The 27,763-nt window shown below is 43.6% G+C and overlaps 1 protein-coding gene and 1 pseudogene across 1 annotated transcript in view; both read left to right on the top strand.

Moving 5' to 3' along the window:
* The window catches only part of LOC126277966 (rhophilin-2), a 1,086,271-nt gene that overhangs the window by 232,368 nt on the left and 826,140 nt on the right, over positions 1 to 27,763 (top strand). The gene's annotated exons all lie outside the window — the stretch shown is intronic.
* LOC126279261 (5S ribosomal RNA) lies at positions 18,593 to 18,710 on the top strand (annotated as a pseudogene).

Below are 27,763 nucleotides of genomic sequence, written 5' to 3' on the forward strand. Positions count from 1 at the left end.
AAATTAGCTATTGTTTTTGCTATTTATTGGTCGTTAGAGTGAATAGGGACATGTCAAAATCTGTTTAGGATATAAGAGAATAAGAAATAAAATGTACATGGTTCAAAACAGTTTTAGTCTGTAAAACAACTAAAAATATTGAATGAATTCTGGATTTTTGTTCTGTTTTCCAAATAAATTTACGTTAATTCAGTGACATCATGTTTAAAAATAATATGTTTGAAGCTACATGTCGTGCCGCAGATGTAAAGAAGGGCTTTGGAACAACATATCCTTGACTAAAAAATGACTCCTCATCTGTTTAAATAAACGTGTTTAATAGATCTTGTTCTTTTTTCAAAAAGATATAAATATAACCGCTCCCTTCTAAATAACACATTTTACATGCATTTGCAATTTAAATGACTGCCTACTTTTACGATATATTTCAATCACAGCATAATCTCCCAAGTTGAGAACGGTGGCAGGTGGTTCTTCATTTCCATCAAGTTCTAGGTCTTTATCTGAATAAACATTGACGATTACTGTTTGTATAAAACTCACAAATTCAATAAACATAACCCTACTTTTTTAATTAGCCGAAGCACAAGTCAGATTAAAGTGAATTTCGGCGACCTTGCTTACCATGCACTTATACTAAAACGACACAATTCAGATTGGTGATTACTGGAGTAGCTACGCTCTATCAAAACTACGGTTCGACAGGTTTGGTACACTATGTAAATGATATAGTAAATGATACGATACCAGTGGTGTTGGTAAAATTGATAGGGAAAGAAAAAAAATTATGTGTCAGAGAGAAAATAGAAACCGACGTTTATTTTTGGTTGGTTTTGGTTAGAACTCCACACCATTCAGTGTTAGTCCATAGTGTATTTTTTGTCCTTACAGAATATAAATTGCATTTTATAAATAATAAAGATTAGTTTATCTCTTAACTTCTGCACCTTTGTGTAATCAAACGAATTACTTTTGATGCCAGTGCAGTGTGTATGGGCAAACATAAAAATATATAATTATTATTGTTAATCTGTACTCAGTAGAATGTTGTTCATCATAATCAAACGTAAAAGTTTTCTGTTGTTACTGATAAATGCGAAAGCCGTTTATGAATATAGGAAAGTTCGACGAAATATTGAAGTGGTGTTTAATATATTTTTTATTTTGCGTTTTTTTATATTGCCTTTTTGTCGAGGAAATAGCGTTTTCTAGGTCTATATTATAAATTTGTATTGTTTTCTTAATTTTTACTACGATATTCTTCTGTTTAACATTCCAGATCAGAAATTTTCGAGAATGAAACGAGAATTAAACACTGACAATTTCAGTTTTGTGATAAATACTGTTTATTCTCGAGTAACAGACAGGAGACTACCTATGTAGAACAGAAATGTTCCGTAGGTTACCCTGTTCATCACTTCCATGTTTTAAGGGAACCTAGTAAGACACTGATCGTATACGTAAAGAAAGCGAGCATTATGAGGTAATGCAACGCATCCTATGTACAGGTAATGCGGGTTCAACCTTAATTGACTAAAGCTGCTAGAAAGGCCATCGTAGTCTACACTTACTTGTGGAAGCGTACGGTCGTTTTACAACTATAGTAATTACAAATAATGTTCGAAGTAAGCAAATTCAGCACGACATCCTACTTTCGTCATATAGTGAACACAGTATTAACTGACAGGGTCGCCAACTTTAAAATTCATAATTCCCTTGCTCACTACCAAAGCAAACAAATTTTTGAATAATATTGCTATTTGTCCTCAGACACGACAGTATGGAACTTATGTGGTAGTTCCTGTTCACCCCACTGTTTTCTGTTCACTCCATTTTACGATGCCGGATCACTTCAGCATAGAAGCAGTTTGTTCTTGCTTAGGACGCTGACAGACAAGTTTCTTCGAACGGTCTGGGGGACCGATGAGAAGAGTGAGGGTTATGGGAGGTGACCAGAGCGGCGGTCGAGAAACGCAGCCTGACATTCTCTTTTCCCTCTCTCCTGATGATCCATGGGGCTTCGTTCCGTCATTGATCAGCTATGGCCATGCCGTCCTGATTGACTGGTGGTCTGTTCACCAACTCAAGGGAGCACCCATTTCTTCTCCATACTTGACAGTATAATCAGGCTCTGCCTATTAAACCTTATCTCCCTTGGATACCCACTGCTTTGGAATTTCGTATTCCGCTCAACACCAGTACAGCTCAGAATAAAGCAGCGCGAATGATGTAGCGCTATTTGTTAATTGTTTACAAAGCCACATAAGTCACTGTATTCATTCAGCAATCGTTTGACTGTGGGTTAAATTTATTTATTTGCTTTATTTATTTATTCATAATTATACAGTGTGGTCAGGAAACCTCTGAAAACATTGTAAGGGTGTCAGGGGGGTAAATTGTGCTGAGAAATAATTCTTAAGAAAAAAGTTCGATACGTTACACCGTTTTAGAGTTAATTAGCATCAAGTTAGCCAATCACACCCTTGAGTGCGCAAATTCAATCGGCTGTATGCCAAACGTGTTCTTTGTCTAGTTTCCTAAACAAAAAATGGACGTGGGACAATAATAAGGTTCAAACCCGAGCTAAAGCCTAAGCAGTCCCATGCGCTATCATCTGCCCTATGATAATAACTGTCACTATTTTTATATGGTGAGCCTCTTGAATTTTCACGCGCAACGGCCTTCAGTGCCAATTAACTCGGAAAAGGCGCGACGTATCGAATTTTTTTTCTTAACAATTATTTCTCAGTACAATCTACCCTGCAGTGCCCTAAGAAGCATTTCTGACAGCCCTACATAGTATACCATAATTTCATAATACAGTCTTCTTTGTTATATAAACTACAGCGTAATATATTATGGATCTAGTACAAGATACTCATTGTTAATTGTTTATATGATAATATGTTAAAACTGTAAGGGGCAGTCAGATGAAAACGAGAAAAAGGGGAAAAAAGTAAGCAAAGTGTTTAGTACTTTGAAAGTAGTAGCCATAACTGTTAATCTATTTACTCCACAGTGAGACAAGACGGTCAGTACTAAAATGAAAGAATGTTTGCGGTTGCCTACGGAACCGTGAAGAAAGAAGAAAATCGACAGCTACGAATGTTTTTCTTCAAGGCTCCAAAAATATGAAAATCGCATGGGGAGAGAACGGGAATGTATGGATGCTGTGTAAGGGCATGGGAGCAAATCTTCTGCAGCGATTCGAAACAAACAGGCACGCCATCTCCTGAAAAACTGTGATGAACTTTTTCTCTGACTGCAAGCGTCCTCTGCTCATTGACTTTCTGGAGCACGGTGTCGCAATTAACGCACAGCAGTACGTGGACACTTTGCAAACATTGAAGCGCGCCATCAATTTCAGACGCCCAGGAATGTTGACGAACGGCGTTTTTCTGTTGCAAGATAAAGCCTGCCCACCGTATCGTCCATCATCGGTTCCCTGATATGAAAAACATCATGATCCACAGTATCCAATGATTTGTAGTACCTAATTTTTGGTAGTCTGATAATTTGCCTTGTAACCTGATAAGTCCACTTTTTTAATACCATATACAGGGTGATTCACTAACTATTGCCACCTAGAATAACTCCGAAAGTATGATAGTAGCTGAAAAGTTTGTGGGACAAATATTGCATGAGACTACTGGGGCCATAATATGACGTTCGTTTTTTGTTGCTAGGTGGGGTCGCGTCAGAGATATGAAGGTCAATTTTTTAAAAATAGGGTTCTATAGCCTGGTACTTATTTTCTGATAGCGGCTATTGAGACGAATGCAAAGATGTGCAACAGTAAGGTCTTTGAAACTCAACGAAGGTCAAAAAGGTGGCATGAACGTCCATTTACAGAAGGTGTTTGAAGTGATGACCATTGGTATCAATGCAGTGCTGCAATCTTCTTATCATGGATTGAGTGGTGTTCATTATCACTTCTGCACTTATCGATGCACATGCTCTGACAATTCTCTCTCGTACATAGTGCAAATAATAAATATTCGCCGAATACGGCGTATCCATCTAATGCGATTGGCATGTACTCACTATTTCGACGGTTCCGCTATACAACACTAATAGGAACGGTAAGACTAGTATCGTCGAATCAAGCGAATGTGAATGATGTATTCCTTCGAAAAACAAGTCGATATGCTTCCCATTTATGGAGAATGCCAACGAAATTCAATGAGAGCTAGAGACGTATACGCTGAACGATATCCTCGACGTACTGACCCTACACGCCGTATTTAAATGTGTATGATAAATTCAGAACAACTGGATCTTTAACGCATCGGAAACATACCCGGTAAAAGAAAGTTACTAACGAGGAAACGGAAATTGGTACTCTTGCCACTGTGATTCGAGATCCTTGTGTTAGTTCGCTTCAAATCTCAAGGGAATCTGGCATGCGCCAGAGTAGAGTTGTTCGTGTTCTGCACCACGATAAATATCATCCTTACCATATCAGTCTCCTCCAAGAATTAACTGGTACGGATTGTATGCGTCGCTTTGAGTTCTGCCGATGGGCTCAACTTCAAATTCAGAGGGATGACATATTTATTAATTTTATTTTATTTACTGACGAGGCTATATCCACGAACCATGGAAATGTTAATTTGCGTAATATGCATTGTTGGGTAACTGAAAATCCATGCTGGCTGCGGCAAGATGCACACCAAAAACCGTGGTCGCTGAATCTATGGACCACATTCCTGCAAGAAACATTAGTTCTGTTATTGGAAGAAATACCTTTAGGAACAAGGAACAGAAAGTGGTATCAACACAATGGGTTTCCGGCACAGTTTTCGCTGATGGCTAGAAATGAGTTGCAGAGACAAGTTCCAAATCGTTGGATTAGACGCGGAGGAGATGTGTCGTGGCTGGCTCGTTCGCCAGACTTGATTCTTCTGGATTTTTTGTTGTGGGGATTCGTATAAGACATTGTTTATAAAGACGTTCCAATTACACCTGAAGATATGTGAAGAGAATTGTCAAAGCATGTGCTTCGATGAATGCCGATGTGATAAGTAATGCCACTCAATCCATGATAAGAATATTGCAGCACTGCGTTGATACCAGTGGTCATCACTTCGAACACCTTATGTAAATGGACGTTCATGCCACCTTTGTAACATCCGTTGACGTTCAAAGACCTTACTGTTACACATCATTGGATTCGTCTCGTCTAGATAGCCGCTTTCATAAAAAACTAAAGCAACCCATTAAAAAAAATGAACTTCATATCTCTGAAGCGACCCCACCTGGCAACAAAAAAGCCAACGTCATATTATCGCCCCCGTTGTCCCATGCAACTTTTGTCCCGCAAACTTTTCAGCTCCTACCATACTTTCGGAATTATTCTTGGTGCTAATAGTCACCCTGTGTAAGTGTAGCGCTACAGTGGTAAACTGCTTTGTATACTGAGCAGAATTTTTTTAATCAGATATTACATATTTGAATGCCACAATGCCAGTGAAAGTGCCCTAGTTGCTTTGAAGGCTTGCATTTCTTCCGTATAGCAAGGAATGGCCAGTCTACATTTTATATCCTCTTTATTTCGGCCATGGTCAGTTATTTTACTGCCCAAATAGCAAAACTCATTTACTACTTTAAGTGTCTCGTCTCTTAATTTAATTCTCTGAGCATCACCTGATTAATTTGACTGCGTTCCATTATCCTTATTTTGTTGTTGATGATATTCATCCGACATCCACCTGTCAAAACGCTGCCCATTCCGTTCAGCTGCTCTTCCAAGCCCTTTGCTGTCTCTGACAGAATTACGGTTTCATCGGAAAATCTCAAAGTTTTTATTTATTCGCTCTGAGAGTTAATTTCTACTCCAAATTTTTCGTTGGGTTCCTTTACAGTTTGCTCAGTGTAAAGATTGAATAGTATCAGGGATAGGATACAACCTTGTCTCACTCCCTTCTCAACCACTGCTTCCCTTTTACGCCCCTCGACTCTTATAACTGCCGTCAGGTTTTTATACAAGCTGTAAATTATATTCCGCTTCTTGTATTTTACTCCTGCTACCTTCAGAATATCAAAGAGAGTATTCCAGTCAACTCTGTGAAAAGCTTCCTTCAAAAGCTTGCTCAAAGTCTGCGAATACTATAAACGTAAGTTTGCCTTTCCTTAACTTATCTCCTAAGGGAAGTCGTAGGGTTAGTATTGCCTCATATGTTCCTACATTTTGTCAGAATCTAAATTGATCTTCCTCCAGGTCGGCTTCTACCAATCTGAATGCAAAGGATTTTCTCCTAAAACGACAAACGCTGTCGTACAAAGTTCTGTACTACCCAGCTAGACTTTCAGTAGCTTTTCCTCATGCGATGTGTGCTACAGAAATTTACGACGCCGTTGCCTTGAGCAAAGGCAAATGCTATGAATGCGTAACTGTTATCGTGAACTATCGCTTCAAAATCCTTGAATTAGAAAACTGCTCGTGCGTGGTTATTATCGTGCACAGAGCCCTAACTATCGCTTCGAAGTCCTTGAAATACTAAACCACTGGATGTGTGTCACTTAAAGATGACCTGGTTCTGATTTGTGTGTGTGTGTGTGTGTGTGTGTGTGTGTGTGTGTGTATGAAAGGCTTCCACTCTGCTGGAAAGGTTCTATGTTCAATCTTACGTTAAAAATGTCTAAGATCGCCGTATGATAATGTGCGAGTTCGTGTTGGTACGGCGCTCCCCTGTAGTAATGTATAAAGCAATTCCATGCACGAACGTGAAAAATTGTTATTTAAGTCAAGTTAACTTTTTTAGCAACGACAATACAAAAGTAGTGCAGCCATAATGAGTGGAATAGAAGATTGTACAATAAAAATTTTAATTACTGATATATTTCCATTGTATTCTCGACGAAAACGTGACTAGCTGAAAGAATAATTTTATTGCCTTCTCTTAACAATAGTAATTTAGATATTTTCAAACTTAGAACTTTCTCATTATAGTCAGTCACAGTTGTTCCACAAAACAAAAATTATACCGGTACATTATCCTCAAAAAGCGGTTTACGTATGTAAAACGATACATCAGTGCGTAAGTATACTCGCATATTTCATCTCACACAGTGGTCTGAGTTATCTTCCAATCTTAGAATGAAATTAAAACTGTGCAGGTGGGCTGTATGTGCCGGCAACTACGTCTCACTCTCGCCACCATACAACTTCCAACTAATAACCGAGAAGGACAAAGATTGTGTGTGCATCAAAGAAAATATTTTACGTAGCAGATGACTTACTGATAATCTTTTTGAAGTTTGTAATTAATGGTTTTTAATGTTGATGACTTCAAATGCACATTACATTAAATAAACAAATTTCGAACTAAAACCAATATATGAAAAATAATTAAATTATTTAAAAAAATAACGATGCTGGTATTATTCATTTTATTAAAAACTGAAGTAATACTAACTTTTAATATGTTTTTATCGTGCAATAAATTTATAACACATCAATAATTCTCTGTAAACAGTATGTTTTGTGGTGAAGTTCCATTGTAACATGGTAACAAACAGTGAAGTAGGCCATCTACACTTACATCTAAACCCCGCAAGTCACCTTAGGTGTGTAGCGGAGAGTACTTTGTGTTTTTTTGCCAGTCGCTTATAGTTCGGGGGAAGAATAATTGGTGGTAAGTCTATGGGAGTTCGAACCTCTCTACTTTAACCGTCATGATATTTCCGCAGGACGTACGTTGGAGGAAGTAGTACACTATGTGGTCAAAAGCTTCCGGACACCTGGCTGAAAATGACTTTCAAGTTTGTGGCGCCCTCCATCGGTAATACTGGAATTCAGTATTGTGTTGACCCACCCTTAGCCTTGATGACAGCTTCCACTCTCGCAGGCATACGTTCAATCAGCTGTTCGAAGGTTTCTTGGGGAATGGCAGTTCATTCTTCACGAAGTGCTGCACTGAGGAAAGGTATTGATGTCGGTGAGGCCTGGCACGAAGCCGGCGTTCCAAAACATCCCAAATGTGTTCTATAAGATTCAGGTCAGGACTCTCTGCAGGCCAGTTTACTACAGGGATGTTATTGTCGTGTTACCACTCCACCACAGGCCGTGCGTTACGAACAGGTGCTCGATCGTGTTGAAAGATGCAGTCACCATTCCCGATTTGCTCTTCAACAGTGGGAAGCAAGAAGGTGCTTCAAACATCAAGATGACAGTGCCACCTAAAACAACAAGGAGTGCAAGCCCCCTCCATGAAAAACACGATCACACCATAACATCACCGCCTCCGAATTTTACTGTTGGCACTACACATGCTGGTAGATGACGTTCACCGGTCATTCGCCATACCCATACCCTGCCGTCGGATCGTTACATTGTGTACCGTGATTCTTCATTCCACACAACGTTTTTCCACTGTTAAGTCGTCCAATATATACGCTCCTTACAACAAGCGTGGCGTGGTTTGGCATTTACGGCGTGATGTGTGATTTATGAGCAGCCGATCGACCATGAAATCCCAGTTTTCTCACCTCCCGCCTAACTGTCATAGTATTTGCAGTGGATGCTGATACAGTTTGAAATTCCTGTGTGATGGTCTGGATAGATGTCTGCCTTTTTCACATTACGACCCTCTTCAACTGTCGGCGGTCTCTGTCAGTCAACAGGCGAGGTCGGCCTGTACGCTTTGCTGTACGTCTCCCTTCACGTTTCCACTTCACTATCGCATCGGAAACACTGGACCTAGGGATTTTTAGGAGTGTGGGGGTGTCTGGATACTTTTGATCATATAGTGTATATTGGTTGTCTCTTCAAGGAAAGCCTTCATTCGAAATTTTAACAGTCAGCCATACTGTGATGTAGAGCGCTTCTCTTGTAACGTCTGCCACGGAGGTTCGCTGTCTCCCTGCCGCTTTTGCGCTTACTAAATGAGTCTGTAACGAAAGCCGCTGCTCTTCTTTCGATCTTCTCTATTTCCTGTGACAGTCCTATCTGCTACGTACTCCAGATTGACGAACAGTATTCAAGTACTGGCTGAACGGAGGTTCTTCAAGTTTCCCCCTTTGTGAGTGGATTACAGTTCCTGAAGCTTCTTCCAGTCAATCTCAATCTGCGGTCTATATTACTTTAGTTTTTGCGGTCATTGTACATTAAACCGCTCCCAACGCTTTCTCGTGGATATTTTACGAATGTGACTGCGTGCAGATTGGTTCTGCAGTTGTGTACATCACACAGTAATGGGTCTTCCTGTCTGGTTATGCGCAATATGTTGAGGGTCAACTGCCAATCCACGTACCAAGGTTAGATCCTCTGCAGATCTTCCGGCATTTCGTTATATTTTTCTAGTGTTTCTGTTTGCCTGTTTGCAATAGCATCCATAGAAAATCCTAGTAGAACTTCCGACGTTATCCACTAGGTCATACATACAGGGTGTTCCAGAAGTGTTGCGACAAACTTCGAAAGATTGCAGAGGTTGGCTTGAGGAACAAACTGAGGAGAGGAACCCATGTCCTGAAACGTCATCCAACGACGCTACAAGCATAGAAGTTACAAGCTCCGGCACCTGCCACTAGAACATCCCTTCAACTGCAGACGTGACTTTGTACGCTGCCAAACCGTAAACTGAATGTCTTTTGTGTTGTTTGCCCTTCAGCGATCGCGCCCTATCGCCAGAGGTGAAGATGGAGTTACGCGCTACGTAGACAGGTCTAGTCTCCTATGAATGAGGTGCTCTGTAGTCTCGGTGGATGAGTGTTTCGAACACCGGTTTCCATCCGCAGTTTATTTTTCTCCTGGAACCCTCTAAAATGTCCAGAGTTTGTCAGTATACAGGAGAAAAATAAAATGTGTCAGTGTACAAACTTACGTGTGCCGCTGAATGGCTGGTTTGGCGCCTGTAACTTAGATGCTCTGTAGAGTCGTTGACGTTCCGGACACGGGTTCCTATCCTTAGTTTGTTCCTCAAGATACCCTCTACAATATCTTCAAGTTTGTCTCACCATATCTGGGACACCCCGTATATATATATATATATATATATATATATATATATATATATATATATATATATATATATCGAGAAAAGTAATGGTTTTATAGTACTCTCTTGGGTTCTATCCTATTTCTTTTACGCCTGAAGATTCTCTGTTAAGAATGACCTGTTGTGTTGTGTTTACTATGGCTTCTTCAGTCCAATCACATAGGTTGTTTGATATTACGTACTCGCATATTTTATTCATTAGACGTCAGTGTGGAACCTATCGAACTGGTTCTGGAAGTCAAACAGCACAGCATCAACGTGGGTGCCCGTATTTACTGATTTCTGTGTCTTGTGGACGAACAGAGCAGTCTTGGCCCAATACACTTATTGTTTCCGGAGTCCATGTTTATTTCTAGAGAGATTTTCGGTCTCCAAATAAAATCATAATATGCGAGCATAAAACATGTTCCAAAACTCTACAACGGACTGGCATCAGCGATATACTGCTATAGTTAGAGCGTCTGTTCATTGATCCTTTTTCAAAATGGGAATGACCTCCGCTGTCCTCCAATCATTAGGAACGTTTCGCTCCGCCGGCGACGTACCGTACACTGCTGCTAGAAGACAAGCGAATTCTTTCGTACTAATTGTACTGGTATCTTCATCAGGCCCAATGGTCTTTCCTTTGTCGAGTGTTTTCAGTCGGATGGGAACAGAAAAGACATCGTCTGGAGAGGACCCCACAGCCTGACACGGTCAGATTGCAGCGGCATGTTTGGAGACGGTGTTTCTGCCTGATGTATTCAGCACACACGCCCGTGAGTTGTGATCGCCCCCTAATTGATTCAGCAGGTTCGTCCGGATGCCAGAGGCGTGCCTTTGTTCTCGTAGCCGTGCTTGTTTTGTGTGCGCGCTGATGCGGCGTCCACAATTAAATCACTTGCCTTTCTGTCTTCTTGGCTCGCCTGACAGGGCTGCGGCTTTATTATCATAACAGATGAGCGCTCCTTCCATCTCAGCCCCGAAAATCCCTTTATTCTTTATTCTATGAAATAACGAATCTGGCACAGTATTAAACGTCGTTACTGGATTTCACCCTGTCGAGATAGCACCACATAACAAGTTGGGCAAAATACTCGCAAAGGAGGCAGTCAAATGAAAACGATGCAGCCTGTCTTCTGGCCACGAGTGGCCTACCGGTACCATTCGACCGCCGTGTCATCCTCAGGTCTGGATGCGGATAGGAGGGGCTTGGGGTCAGCACACCGCTCTCCCGGTCGTTATGACGGTATTCTTGACCGAAGCCGTTACTATTCGGTCGAGTAGCTCCTCTATTGGCATCACGAGGCTGAGTGCACCCCGAAAAATGGCAACAGCGCATGGCGGCCTGGATGGTCACCAGCAGGTGAAAACTGTTCAATATTTCAAAAGTAATCGTCCTAACTCTTAATACATTTATCGTTCTGTGGGTCAAGATGGTCTATGCATTCATGGAAAACTGTCTGTGGTTGCCTGCCGACCCATGATAGTACCGAGACGTTCAGCTTTTCGTATGAAGCAAACCGACAGCAACGAATTTATTACTTCCAAAAATATGGAAATTGCTTGCGGAGAGATCGGGAATATATGGAAGTTGTCAAGAGCTTCTCAGCAAAACTTAAGCAACATCTACATCTACATCGTTTCTCTGCAATTCACACTCAAGTGCCTGGCAGAGGGTTCATCGAACAATTCTCATACTACTTCTCATACTACATACCATTCCACTCTCGAATGGCGCGTGGGAAAAAGGAACAGCCGGCCGCTGGTGGCCGAGCGGTTCTAGGCGCTTCAGTCTGGAACCGCGCGACCGAATCCTGACTCGGGCATGGATGTGTGTGATGTCCTTAGGTTAGTTAGGTTTAAGTAGATCTATGTTCTAGGGGACTGATAACCTCAGATGTTAAGTCCCATAGTGCTCAGAGCCATTTGAACCACTTGAAAAAAGGAACACCTAAATCTTTCCGTTCGAGCTCTGATTTCTCTTATTTTATTATGATGATCATTTCTCCCTACGTAGGTGGGTGCAGCAGAATATTTTCGCATTCGGAAGAGAAAGTTGATGATTGAAATTTCGGGAATAGATCTCGCCGCAAAGAAAACCGCCTATGTTTCAGTGAATGCCACCCCAACTCGCGTATCATATCAGTGACACTCTCACCCCTATTGCGTGATAACACGAAACAGGCTGCCCTTCTTTCCCCTTTTTCCATGTCCTCCGTCAATCCTACCTGAGATTATCACCTAGATCATTTATGTAAATTAGGAACAGCAGAGGGCCTATGACACTACCTTGCGGAGCGCCAGAAATCACCTCTGTTCTCCTCGATGATTTACCGTCTATCACCACGAACTGTGACGTCTCTGAGAGTAAATCACGAATCCAGTCACACAACTGAGACGATGCTCCATGTGTACGCAATTTGATTAATAGTCGCTTGAGAGGAATGGTATGAAAAGCCTTCTGGAAATCTAGGAATATGGGATCGATCTGAGATCCCTTGTCGAGAGCAGTCATTACTTCATGGGAATAAAGAGCCATCTGAATCCGTGTTGGTTATGTGTCAATAAGTCATTTTCTTCAAGATGATTCAGAATGTTCGAGTACAGTATATGCTCCAAAATCCTGCTGCAAATTGAAGTCAGTGGTATGGGTCTGTAATTCAATGGGTTACGCCTATTTCCTTTCTTGAATTACTCGAAGCAACAACGGCAGTATGTTGGCAGGCCTTACCATGCAGCAAAATGATGCCGTTCGCAATATTCGTGGGCGTTTCGGCTTGATGGCGGCTTCAGTTTTTCCAGAGAGTCCACGCTGTGCATTACTTGTGATGCCGTGTTCCAGAAAGTCAACGAGCAACTGGCCCCTGCATTCAACGAAGAAGTTATCGCGATTTTTCCAGAGCTCGCGTGCCTGTTGTTTGGACTACGCTGAAAAAGTTTCGCTGCAAAACCCTTAGACTTTTGTCATACCGTTCCGATCTCTCCCCATGCGCTTTCCATATTTTTCGAGGCCTGAAGGAGGACATTTGTGGGTGTCGATTTGCTTCGGACGAAGGGGTGCATGCCTGGGTACAATCATGGTTCCGTAGGCAGCACCAGACATTTCTCCATGAATGCAGTGACCGTCTTGTCTCACAATGGGATACATGTATCAACATTTATGGTGAAACTTCCTGGCAGATTAAAACTGCGTTCCGGATCGAAACTCTGGGACGTTTGCATTTCGCGGGCATGTGCTCTACCACTCCGCTGCAGAGTGAAAATCTCACTCTGGAAACATCCCCCAGGCTGTGGCTAAGCCATGTCTCTGCAATATCCTTTCTTCCAGTAGGCTAGTTCTGCAAGGTTCGCAGAAGAGCTTCTGTGAAGTATGGAAGGTAGGAGACGAGGTACTGGCAAAACTGAAGCTGTGAGGGTGGGTCGTGAGTCGTGATGGGTAACTCAGTGTGTAGAGCACTTGCCCGCGAAAGGCAAAGGTCCCGGGTTCGAGTCTCGGTCCGGCACACAGTTTTAATCTCCCAGGAAGTTTCATATCAGGGCACACTCCGCTGCAAAGTGAAAATCTCACTCTGGGAACATTTATGGTGATTACTTTTGAAATAATAAGTTCGCTTTTCCTTCATGTCTCATGTTTTCATTTGCCTTCCGCTTGTAGAAGTGGGCCGTAAAAGATAAGAGGCAATCAAAAAGTTTCCGTTTGAGAGCATTGCTGCATTGTTATGTAACGTAGCGCGACTATATAGGAATAGACGTCTAGGAATTCCTGTCTTTCCGACGTGCGTTCGGTAAATACTGAAGTGTCAACTATGCTGATTTTATAACCAAATGCGTCCGAACAGGTACAACCTCCTGTTATTCTATTCTTGACTGCCAAAGGACAAACACCGATAGACATCCATCGAAGAACGAATAATCTGTACGGAAAAGCTTGTCTGTCGAAAACCATCGATGTGCAATGGTGCGCTTAAGAGTACGGCTGTTTCATGATAACGCAGGTCCCCATATTGCTAATGCTATAGTGCAGAAGTTTTTCTAACTGAAGTGAGAGACACTGGAGCGCCATCCCTATAGTCCTGTCCTCACTCCGTGCGACTACCGAACCTCCGGTCTTGGTATAAAAAGGCGTTGAAGGGACGAGGATGTGCGGCATGTAGTTACAGACTTCTTCACGCATCAGAACACGGTGTTTTATCAAACGGGTATTTTCAAATTGGTGTGTCGTTGGCTAATTGCCTCAATGCTCACTACGATTTTCCTGTTTGGCACACCGATTCAGGACTGTAGGGCCTTCGAAAGGAAACTTTTCGATCGACCCTTAATCTCATGGACTTTAGAGTAAGCAGTGCAATTTACATTCCTGCAATATCGCTGTAGTACATGCATGTACAGCGGTGTGGCCCTGCAGTATTGCTGAAGGATCAAGCTATTGCAGTCAGTTGCCGAAGTACGACCTACATGTTACCGGTGTTGTCCACCGTGTGTGGAGAACATGTCGTGTTGCTTGGCCATTCGTAAATGTGTATCTGTGAATCCTTCTTTCAGACTAGCTTCCTATTTTTGTCGCCAACAATGCTGCAGTCTCAAGTCAGATAATCTGAGCGGAGAAACAATTTTCTTTTGTCTCGGTTTGAAAATAGGGACGCATACTAGATTCGTTTGTTGTCTCTAAGTAGGTAAAAAAAAAATACTTTGCGTCCTGTCTTACGGCACGTCTTGTCATGGTGGAAGCCTCGTCAGAGAGGTCCACCGCATGAGCGTCTACGGAAGTGATTCCAGTGATGGTTTCCCGTTGCCTTCCACTGATGGTGATGAAATGATAATGCAACACCCAGTCCCTGAGCGGAGAAAAACTCCAACCCAGACGGAAATCGAACCCGGGCCCCTTGGCGTGACAGACCGCCGCGCTGACCAGCTATAGGGGCGGATTCTAAGTATATAGAAGTGGATAAATAAATTTGATACGTAGACCTACGCCCAGAGCCAGGAAACACAAGTGGCGTTAAAAAAGTTTCCGTTCGAAGGTCGTACAGTCCAGAATCGGCATGCCAATCAGACCAAATCTCCGTGAGTAATCATCCATCATCCCCAACTATGCTGAAAATACCCCTTGTTTTGGTAAAACCTCGTGGCCTGCTGCGTGACGAAGTCCGTAACTGCCTGTTGCACATCCTCGTCCGACAGGAATCGTCGACCCTTCAAGGCCTATGTTAAGGGCCGAAGGCTCCATAATAGAACGGGGAGAGATCAGGACTGTAGGACGGGAGCTCGAGAGTCTCCCACTTAAGTTGATGTAACTTCTGAGTTATGACGTTTGCGATATGGCTACGTGCTTTAGCATGAAGCAGCAGCACCTCTTGGTGGACAATTCTACAACGGTGGTTTTCGACAAATGTACTGCTCTCTTTACATTCCTCATTCTTGGATGGATGTCTGCCGGTGTTTGTCCTTCTGCAGCCAAGAAAAGAATAACAGCACGTTGGTCCTGTTTTGACACTTTTGGTAATAACGTCGCCGTAGCTTACGTTTTCAGATTTATCTCACGCACGTCGGGAATGCCACACTAATCTCTTGCTTGTATGTCGGTTATTATATACCTGCATCGTAGCCGCACTAAGTTGCATGTACGCTGCGGCAACGCTTTCAAATGGAAACTTTTTGATCGCCCTTATGGAATTACAAAAAGTACATTGTGCATTATGATTGTCACATACTTGGGATCTTAGCTTTTATCTGTCATTCACGAGGTGCTAGTTAGTGAAGGGCCTGTGTTTTACTGGTACTCCGTTTGAGACCAGTCCTTTTGTCAACTACTCCACGAGAAGGCATCCAGAATTAACCCTGGCTCTTATTTGGATTGAGCCACTGCAACTGCAGTTAGAAGGAAGGTCAGCGTTGGCCGTAATATTGATGGTTTATTGATAGAAAAACCGATTTTCAATCACATAGTGATCATCTTCAGTGCTGTGGTGTACAAATTATAGGCACTGGTGCCTATGATGATCACTATATGATTGAAAATCGGTTTTGCTATCAATAAACCATCAATATTACGGCCAACACTGACATTTCTTCTAATTTCACGTATACGGTCGTTGTGCACACAGCACTCCATGGAGTCACCAATCAACACTGTAACTGCACTATCATCAGGGTTCTGTAATTAAACTAATGCTGTAGAAAATATTAGAGATATTACTTTTAGACGACTAGAAAGTTAAACATGTCCCATCCAGCTCGTAAGCTAACTGCATTCCTCGAGAAAAATTATCTTTGACTAATTGCGTGACAGTGACATATACAAGGATATACATTCCTGGACAAAGCCACCTTTTCCGACGTGGACTTGCAGGAAGAGAGTCAGTGACATTCTGGAAGGTACAGACAGGGATGCGAATCCACGCTGTGGCCAGCTACGCTAAGTCTCCGTGGCGCGAATAGACCGACCGATTGGGCGTATATCCGGGGAGGGGAGAAGTCAGATGAATTCATCCTGATGCTCTTTGAACCACGCGAGCTGTGTGACACGTTGCACTGTCCTGTTCGTAGATGCCATCGAGCAGAGGAAAAACATACTGCATGTAGGGATGGACATGGTCCACAAGAATAGAGCATAACTTTGTTGATGCATTGTGTCTTTCAAAATGACGATGCCACCCAGGCAATGCCACGAAAACATTCCTCAGATATAACGATCCCTCCTCCGGCCTGAGCCAACGACCTTGCCGCAGTGGTAACTCCGGTTACCGTCAGACCACCGAAGTTACGCACTGTTGGGCCGAGCTAGCACTTGGACGGGTGACTGTCCGCTCTGTCGAGCGCTGTTGGCAAGCGGAGTGCACTCAGCCCTTCTGAGGCAAACTGAGGAGCTACTTGATTGAGAAGTAGCGGCTCCGGTCTCGTAAACTGACATACGGCCGGGAGGACGGTGTGCTGACCACATGTCGCTCCAGTGGCGCCTGTGAGCTGGGGATGACGCGGCGGCCGTGGGTACCGTTGGGCCTTCCAAGACCTGTTCAGACGGAGTTTAGTTTTAGCCCTCCGGCCTGAATCCTTCCAACGATTGTTGGGGGCTGCTTTAAGATATTTCACGCTTTACACGCCAACGGCCACCGATGCAGCATAATACGTGATTCGCCCGAAAAGGCTAACTGTCGCTACCTCAAGTTGCGGTATTGGTATGCAAATTCCAACCTTCGTCGCCGATAAACAGTGGTCAGCATGGCTCCATGAACTAGGCGCATACTGCGGAGGCCCATATGCAGCAAAGTACGTTGTGCTGTTGTTGAAGAGGCACTGTTGGTAGACCCTTGGTTGATCTGTGCGGTCAGTTGTCAACAGTTGCAGGTCGGTTTGCCTGTACACATCTCCACAGCCGTCGTTTACACCTGACATCTATAGCCGGTGGCGAACCACAGCTGTCTCGCCGCCGTGTTTTCCATGCACGGCATATTGTAACTACGGCTTCACTCTACAGTTGACAGATTTAGCCGTTTCGGAAATACTTCTACCTTTCACCGTAAATCCAATGAACATTAACGTGACTGGGCCGAATACTACGGCATTTGTAAATCTAGTCTCGAGCATAAGTGACGAATTGTACGGGAAAGCGCCGCAAGCATGTTGGAAAACCACATGGGACACAGTGCTGAATGTCTCCGGCTCTTGCCTAAGGCCGAATCGCTGAATGCGACAGGCATCCGGCGTGCAGAATGTGAGCGCACGACCTCCGTGCCGGCGCAGCGTCTTCTCGCGAAAGTCAACCAAAGCTCGGCGCTCGCTGTTCTCTCCTCCGTTGCATCACCTGCAGCAAATCCTCCAGCTACTGGACACTGCCGTTGTTGTTAGATCTGAATAACATCACATTAATTGGACACTAAACTTCACCGCAAATTCTTTCGCACAATACGTCACGATTGCCAACGATTTTCTGAATTAGCACCGGGTAAAATAGAATTGCAGTAAACAGCGCTGCTCACATATAGCGATTCTCAGTTGTCGTACACCAGAGCAGGTAGGAGAGCACTTGCTCTTTCAATACCGAACTCTGTCCATAGAGGTCGTAGTAAACTCCCGAATTATCACATTCTTTTACATTGTTGATTTCCTGACTTGTTTCGGAGCTATCGTCGTTGTATGACATCATGAAAGCCATGGATTAAGGCAGTTGAACAGATGCAGTATTTCTTGATTTCTGAAAAGCACTTCACTCAGAAATTTACCTGAAGTACGACCGTGTCGGGCGTCAAGCTAAATTCGTGACTGGATTGATGGTTTATTGGTAGGAAGGATGCAGCATGTTATCTTCTATGGAGAGTAATCGACAGATTTAGAGGTAACTTCATGCTTTGCGCAGGGAAGTGTTTTGGAACACTTACTGTTCATGTAGTATACTAATGACCTAGTGGGCAATATTAATAGCAACCCCAGATTTTTTGCATGTGTTGCAGTTATCTAAAATGAAGTAATAACTGAAAAAATCTGCACAAATATTCACTCTGATCTTGATAAGGTTTAAAAGTAATGCAGAGTTGGGAAACTTATTTTAAATGTTCAAAAATCTAAAAATGTGCGCCTCATAAAACTGTAAAACGTAGTCTCCAACTATGACCTGTGGCAACGGCCTTGCCGCAGTGGTTACACCGGTTCCCGTGAGATCACCGAAGTTAAGCGCTGTCTGGCGTGGTCGGCACTTGGATGGGTGACCATCCAGGTCGCCATGCGCTGTTGCCATTTTTCGGGGTGCACTCAGCCTCGTGATGCCAATTGAGGAGCTACTCGACCGAATAGTAGCGGCTTCGGTCAAGAATACAATCATAACGACTGGGAGAGCGATGTGCTGACCCTACGCCCCTCCAATCCACACCTCCTCTGAGGATGACACGGCGGTCGGATGGTCCCGGTATGCCACTCGTGGCCTGAAGACGGAGTGCTTTCGCTACTATTACCTGTATCAATGAGTGACAGTTAAATTCGATCAACTTATACAAATACCCACTTCCAAAAATTTTTAGGCTGAAATGGGAGGACCATGTAGGCTGAGTCGTAGATATAGCGGGTGGCAGACTTCGGTACATTGGTAGGATGATAGTAAAATTCCAGTGAGCTCATGTGACCCATCCTAGAATGTTGTTAAAGTGTGTGGGACCTGTACTGAAAAGGAGTAACAGGGAATATTGCACGTGTACAAAGAAGGACAATACGAATGGTCACAGATTTGTCTGAACCAAGGGAGAGCGTCATGGAGATGCTGGAAATGCTGAACTGGCAAGGGCCTGAAGATAGGCGCAAATTATCCCGTAAAAACCTGCTTAAAATGCAAGGACAGCTCTAAGAGAAAGATCTAAACATATTCTACAGCCTTCCGTATCCCTCCCATATGAATCATGAGAACAGGATTAGACAAATTACAGCGTACACAGAGACGTTTAAGCAGTCATTCTTCGGGGCTTCCACACGTAAATGAAATGAGAAGAAGCCATAATTACAGGTGCAGAGGAATGCTCTCTCTGCTGTGCGCTTCACACTGGTTTTGCAGAGTGTGGTGTAGATGTAGCTGGTGCATTATCCGTGGCGAACTAAAAGTCTCATTCACGGAATTCTGCCGGACAGTTGAGAATACATTTACGAAGACCAGCTTATTCACTTTCGATTTTACAACTACTGTTGTTAAAGGTTTGAAACGATGATTCCAGCGGAGCTTTAGCTCTCGCAGTGCGAAGAGGAGCAGGGGTTCGTATTCCCACCTTTTAAAAATATTGTAATTTAGTCAGGTAATCTGTATTTTTAAATTTTGAAAAAATGTCATTTCAATATTTTCAGTTTCAGAACCTTACTTACACTTCAGTACAACTTTAAAAATAATCTTGTTAATACAAATCAACAATCGTTTGCGAATTTTGGTTTCTTTTTTAATTTTTTGGGGTGGGCATCAAGTATCCCCTCCTCTTTGGTAATGTACGTTATGGAAAATGCGTTGGTATTTCTAGGATTAAGCTTTTGTCAAAAATTAAAATTTACTCGTACTTTTCAACTACCTGTTTTCCTCTTTGGGGCCCATTTTTAAGTAATATTAGAAAGCAGGCAAATATATTGTCACAATATCAGGTTTTTATAAATCTGAATTTTTGGCAAAATATTACTGCCTTTGTGGGTTTAGGCTTATAATTCGTAACGAAATTTACAGAATCGTTTGAAATTATGCAGTTTATTTGCAGAAATGATGCCCCACGTCGAGAACAGTGTCAAGAATGGTACTAAAGTTTGAGAAAATGCCGCCACTCAGTTGAAAACCCTCGACAGGGAGGGCTCCAACCTTAGCCGGTGGCATTCACATTCAGAGAATCAGTGATTTCGTATGCATTGTCTGACTGACAGAAGACCTATTGAGAAGTTGAAGTCTGTTTTTTGTGTCATGAGATTCCAACCGAAAAACTGAACAGGCTTTTCGTTGCAGAAATTTATTTCTCTGCAACTGTCAAGATGATGATGTTCCAAGCCAGCATGGTCCTGCTTAATCTTCTGCAAAGAAACTTACATTATTATTAACTTATATCTGTGTAGATGCACTATTTTTGAGTAAGCTTTTCGTGATGTTTCTGTTACTTGCCTGGCCTTGCTGATGAAATCTTTTTCAACTAAGAATATTTTTAAGTTCTCTGTAATTTTTGTTAATATGCTAAAATCTCAAGAATAATGGTCAAATAATAATCAACACTAGCAAAATGGCGGCATGCTTTTGGTTTTCGATTGAACTCAATTTAATTGCCGTAAATTCTTTTACCTGTTATGTAGAAACTCTTAACATTGGTCACACAAATGCAAAACTCATATAATATACAATGCATTAAATTACAAATATTATGATAAGGAAAATTAAACAGCAACTATTGCATAATGAAGAAACAAAATAGAGTGTTGAAGCTGTAACTAAATAAACAACATAAAATAAAAGTAATTGAAGTCCTAAGTGACTAACTTACAACTTGAAATTTCTATGGCTTTTTATGGCTGCCTCATAATAGCTTGAGGATTAACAACGAACTAGAACTACCTGTATATCTGCATCTAGACCTATTAGTTCTAAAGTACACTCTTTACCAGTTGCCACCCAATGCAGTATTGTCTTTCCACTTCATTACACTGTGGAACCAGCATCTATCTTAGTGTCTGATTTCTTGGAAGTGTAAATGTGCATAATCTGATGGCTAATAACTAATGGGTCCTTTGATCTCCATTGATGGGCCTCCATCTTTTTCATTGGTCTCTGGAACCTGAAGAGACTTCCCTCCAGCATTGCAGTTCTAACTGTCGTCCTAGATGTGGTCCAGTAAATCTGTATATATATCTATATAAAGCAGAGTGTATGTACATATGTATGGGATCTCCTCCCCAAGCTCTGGATATATTTTAGCAAACTTTGGCACAGAAACAGTAGGCTTTGCGAATATCAGCACTGTGGCATTAGTAACCCTCTAGCTCAAATAGTGATGGGGTGAAAAAGTGTTTTCCCAGCCCCTGGCATATAGACTGCCCTGTATAATAGGCATGTAGTGTAGGAACACTATCAGCATACCAAATCTATCTGCTTTGCAGGGAAGCCTACATGTCAGGGTTAAGAAATGGTTTTCTGGGCTCCAACATGTAGGCTGCTCTGAATGTCAGGTGTGTTGATTTGGATAGTGTTGGCCTGCTTTATCGACTTGCTTTGCATGGCAGCCTGTATGCCAGAGACAAATAAATGATTTTCAACCCCCTGATGTGTAGCCTGCCCACATGAGAGGCCTGTGTTACTGAAGTGTATTTCATGGGCTATGTGTGCCAATGTGGAGGAATGGAAGGTACATGAAATGGATGGAGATGTAGAGGGATAATATATAGGTGGAAAAGAAAGAGAGGAAGCGGTGGTGGAAGGAGAGAGGGGAAGGGGGGTATGGTCAGAGGCAGGGGGAGGAAGACATGGCCAGAGAAAGAAAGTACACGACAAAGAGATGGGGAGGAGGACATGAGAGAGAGAGAGAGAGAGAGAGAGAGAGAGAGAGAGAGAGAGAGAGAGAGAGAGAGAGAGAGAGAGAATGGGGAGGAGGATCGTGGGAGGATGAGGTTTACAGACAGAGGGAGGAAGTGGTGGACACAGAGGGGGAAGAGGAGGTGTGTTCAATATATGTGTCGAATGCACATGCAGGTGAAGCTGTGGGGAAAAGGCTAGTTATACAATATTTTTCAGTTTGCATTGCATATATACAAATTGCCCATATTCATTACAAAGTTACAAAGAAACATAAACAGGACAAAGTCAAAGTAAAGGTAAAGCATTACTACCATTGACACGGAGAGTTACGGATACACATCCGGACGCCGGCAGTGAAGCCCACAACACCACTGAAGATAGCTTCACGATATGGCCGCACGACATTCTTCTGACATCAAATTGAACGCAGGTGTAGGGAAGATTTTTGCACCGAGGCCGGCCTAACGCCAAAGCAGTGTCTCGCTTAGCACAGACTCGGCGGCTTTCTGCTTAATTAGCCGTGTCACTATCCGGGACGGCGGGCGCAGAGAATCGCGGGAAAGCAGAACAGGCACCGCGAGAACGGAGCTGGGCGCCTACAGCTAATTGTTTTGCCGCGGCGACGGAGAGGGTAATGGCGGCTGGAACGAGAGCCCCCTGGGAACCCAGACTGCATTTACGTGATTCGTGGAAGCTATTTCTGCCACCATTATCTGTTCCTTGTCTACTTTGCCCCTGGGGACTGTGGTAGATCTGTTTTAGCTATAAGTACTCGCGTTTGGTCATTGCAGCCATTCGCGAGTTTTGTGTGGAAGGAAATAACACGTTACCCGACTCCTTCCGTAGCCGACTGCCTCGAAATTTCATCAGTAAACTTCTACAATTCTTCTCTTATATCGCTTGCCCCTAGAGCAGTGGTTCCCCTGAAAAGTAAAATGGATTTATCTGCGGGGTAAAAGTAAAAGCGTCCATTTGTGTTTCGATTACGAAACTAAATCCATTCATATTATAAAAATGGATGTATGTTACAACCTCCTAAACCACTGGAGTAATTTCAACCAAACGTGGTATGCATATCACTTACTGTATGGAAATAATCGATGTGAGGCTGATAGAATGAATTTCTATCACCTACTTTACTCATAATGAGCCCATGTGCCCATACCATTTCATATCCATACAAAGTGCTACACCCAGGTATTTGTATGCGTTTTCCGATTCCAGTCGTGGCTCGTTAAGACTGTAATCTTAGGATAATACGTTTTTTCGTTTTGTGGAGTGCACAGTTTTACAAATCTGTGAATCAATTTGAAATTTTATCAAGACCTGACTGAATACTGTTTGCAGCTTATTTCAGACGGTGCGTCATTGTAGATATCTGGGTCATCTGTGAAATGTCTGAGGTTACTGTTAACATTGTCCGCAAGAAACTTCATGACAGATTAAAACTGTGTGCCGGACCGAGACTCGCACTCGGGACCTTTGCCTTTCGCGGGAAAGTGCTCTACCACTGAGCTACCCAAGCACGACTCACGCCCCGTCCTCACAACTTTACTGGCACTGGCAGAAGTTAAGTTGTAAGGACGGGGCGTGAGTCGTGCTTGGGTAGCTCAGAGGTAGAGCACTGTCGCGCGAAAGGCAAAGGTCCCGAGTTCGACACTCCGCTGCAGAGTGAAATCTCATTTATCGATGACTCTCCATCCAAGACAACTTGCTACATTCTCCCTGCTAAAAAACCCCAATCCAATCACATATTTCGCTTGGTAACCCACACGACAGTACTTTTGGTAGTAAGCTCGGGTGTGGTCCTGAGTCATATGCTTTTTGGAAACCAGAAATACTGCATCTACGTGATTGCCTTGATCCATAGTTTCGAGTATGTCATGTAAGGAAGCTCTGTTGTGGAAATTGATTCTGGCCAAGTAGGCTGAGCACATAGGGCATGTTTTACAAGTTTATACAGAGTGCTGATGTTGGATTACAAACGGTCGGAGCGGGGGCGGCGGACCACGCGGCGACGGCCCGCCGGTCGCGGACGAGCGGTCGGCAGGAAGCCACGCCCGCCCACGCACCGCCGTGGCGGCACTCACTCCGGTTTTGCGTAACCTGCGTCCTGCCTGGATAACTGCTCACTTCCACGGGCGCAGACAAAAGGCTGATACACTGAACCTACCGATACTGCACGTCACCTTGGACCCGTGATGTAAAGTAAGAGACTGCTACGGTCGCAGGTTCGAATCCTGCCTCGGGTATGGATGTGTGTGCTGTCCTTAGGTTGGTTAGCTTTAAGTAGTTCTAAGTTCTAGGGGACTGATGACCTCAGATGTTAAGTCCCATAGTGCTCAGAGCCATTTGAACCATTTTTAAAGTAAGACCCATTATTGTAAGATTACACGATTCCAGAACTGTCACCAGAGGCAGTCATATCCGTAAAATATTTGGGAGTATACGCAAGGAGCTATTTAAAGTAGACCGACTGCGTTAACCTACTCGCGGGTAACGCAGATGGATGACTGACAAGGAAACATCACAAACTCGACCTCATATTTTTAAGGAAAAAAATCGATCCCGCGTCAAACTTTGGAACATAATTCTAACACTACGCAGTTATGACCTTTCGAAAGTACAGATTTTAAACCAAGGCCGGCCAAACTGCAAGCGTTCAGATGTGCACGCCGCGGCTCGGCAGGTTTCGGCTTCTTTCTCGGAAGAACCCGGTACAGAACGACATTTCATTTACACTACTGGCCACTAAAATTGCTACACCACGAAGATGACGTGATACAGACGCGAAATTTAATCCACAGGAAGAAGATGCTGTGATATGCAAATATTTAGCTTTTCAGAGCATTCACACAAGGATGGCGCCGGTGGCGACACCTACAATTTGCTGACATGAGGAAAGTTTCCATCCGATTTCTCATACACAAACAGCAGTTGACCAGCGTTGCCTGGTGAAACGTTGTTGTGATGCCTCGTGTAGGGGGAGAAATGCGTACCATCACGTTTCCGACTTTGATAAAGGTCGGATTGTAGCCTATCGCGATTGCGGTTTATCGTATCGCGACACTGCTGCTCGCGTTAGTCGAGATCCTATGACTGTTAGCAGAATATGGAATCGATGGGTTCAGGAGAGTAACACGGAACATCGTGCTGGATCCCAACGGCCTCGTATCACTAGCAGTCGAGATGACAGGCATCTTATCCGCATGGCTGTAACGGATCGTGCAAACACGTCTCGATCCCTGAGTCAACAAATGGGGACGTTCGCAAGACAACAACCATCTGCGCGAACAGTTCGACGACGCTTGCAGCAGCATGGACTATCAACTCGAGACCATGGCTGCGGTTACCCTTGACGCTGCATCACAGACAGGAGCGCCTGCGATGGTGTACTCAACGACGAACCTGGGTGCACGAATGACAAAACGTCATTTTTTTTCCGGATGAATCCTGATTCTGTTTACAGCATCACGATGGTCGCATCAGTGTTTGGCGACATTGCGATGAACGCACATTGGAAACGTGTATTCGTCATCGCCTCTTGTTCGCATTGACGGCACTTTGAACAGAGGACGTTACATTTCAGATGTGCTACGACCCGTGGCTCTACCCTTCATTCGAACCCTGCGAAACTCTACATTTCAGCAGGATAATGCACGACCGCATGTTGCAGGTCCTGTACAGGCCTTTCTGGATACAGAAAATGTTCGACTGCTGCCCTGGCCAGCACATTCTTCAAATCTCTCACCAACTGAAAACGTCTGGTCAATGGTGGCCGAGCAACTGGCTCGTCACAATAAGCCAGTCACTTCTCTTGATGAATTGTGGTGTGATGTTGAAGCTGCATGGGCAACTATACCTGTACACGCCATCCAAGCTCTGTTTGACTCTATGCCCAGAGGTTGTTGGTCTGGGTACTGATTTCTCAGGACCTATGGACCCAAATTGCGTGAAAATGTAATCACATGTCAGTTATAATATAATATATTTGTCCAGTGAATACCCGTTTATCATCTGCATTTCTTCTTGGAGTAGCAATTTTAATGGCCAGTAGTGTACTACTGTGGCATTGCATTTTTCGGTTCGTTTTCATCTGCCTCGAGATGACTGGGTGTTGTCCTCATCATTTCATCATCATTCCTGAGAAGTGGCGAGATTGGACTGAGCAAAGATTGGGAATTTGTACGGGCGTTGATAACCGCGCAGTTGAGCATCCCACAAACCAAACATCATCATAATCATTTGTCGGTTCGTGTAACTCTTTTTAATTCGGAGGAATTGTGGTGTCAGCGCTGTTTTCCCTTTACCATTTGTTCTTGGTGTGAAGCACGTTCGCAGGTCCAGCGGCTGTATGCATTAAAAGAGGCAGTCTAGCGATCTGTCGTCACAGGCCTAAAATTAATGGTAATGACGGAAGAGAGGGATGATAATTTTGAATATCTATTACGCAGTCGGCCGGCCATTGGTGGCCGATAGGTTCTAGGCGCTTCAGTCTGGAACCGCGCGACCGCTACAGTCGCAGGTTCGAATCCTGCCTCGGGCATGGATGTTTGTTATGTCCTTAAGTTAGTTAGGTTTAAGTAGTTCTAAGTTCTAGGGGACTGATGACCTCAGGTGCTAAGTCTTATAGTGCTCATAGTCATTATTACGCAGTCGCATAATCGACGGGAACTGCAAATTTGCTATGAACAATAGTAAAGTACCATACAGAAAGACAAAAAATGTAGTCGTGGACTCGTATGTATATGAACCACCTTCGGCTGCATATTGGAATGACGACAGTGAAAATTTGCGCTGGACCGGATCTCGAACCTTGGATCCCCCTTTACTCGAGCAGTTGCCTTAACCTCTTCGGTTATCCGGGCACGGCTCCCTAACCGATCGAAATGTTCCGGCGTAACGACAAACGCCGGCACGAACCAAGAGCAGAGAAGGGTGTGAGGCGACGTCAGCCAATAGTTCGCTGACTAGGACAGCACCGTGACAGGAGCGGCCTTTATACGAAGAGAGTATAAGCGCCGCTCCTACCTGCATCGGAGGGACAGTAGAAGACGGGCACTAGCAGAGAAGACGCGGCCTAGATGAGAGTACTACGATTAGCCGTTATTAGTGATTATATGAACTGTGTGACAAACTTGCATGGACATTGTATATAGTGAAAGACACTGATCATCTGCATGTCACCCGTCGCTTGCGACACCATTGTAAACAAAAGTTAAGTATTGTCAAATTACTTAATTGTAATAAAAACCATTAATGTGATTTGCTTGAATTGTGTAGTTACCCGAGAAAGCACCATTCTTTAGGCACCCTATAAAAGACGAGTGCAGGATCCCACACGAAACGTCCATAAGTCACCGTGTATCCGTGTCCTGCACTTTCACAGTTGCTGTGATTCCCGCACCGGGGGAGTTATTACTGTTACTGCCTGTCTAAGCATGTAATAGTATTTCGCAGTGTTTGCATTTTACAATGTACTACGCGATATCCTTCAGACATGCTCTGCTACGACCTACAGCTGTGTGAAGTAAAGACTGTTCTCGAGTGCTTCGAGGAAGCACCTACGACAAGTACTCGAGCGGTTGGACACGACATGGGGGTCACTCATCGGTTAGTCTGGAAGGTTTTGAGAGATGACGGCCAGCATTCACTTAGTTTCCACCCTGTCCAAGACCTAAATCCTGTGGCGGACTATGAACACAGGCTAGGGTTTTGCCTGTGCTTTCTGCGACGTGTTGCAAGAGATCCCGACTTCCCCGCTATTGTGTTGTTC

Source organism: Schistocerca gregaria, chromosome 6 (assembly GCF_023897955.1).
Source record: "Schistocerca gregaria isolate iqSchGreg1 chromosome 6, iqSchGreg1.2, whole genome shotgun sequence".
Taxonomy (NCBI): Eukaryota; Metazoa; Arthropoda; class Insecta; order Orthoptera; family Acrididae; genus Schistocerca; species Schistocerca gregaria.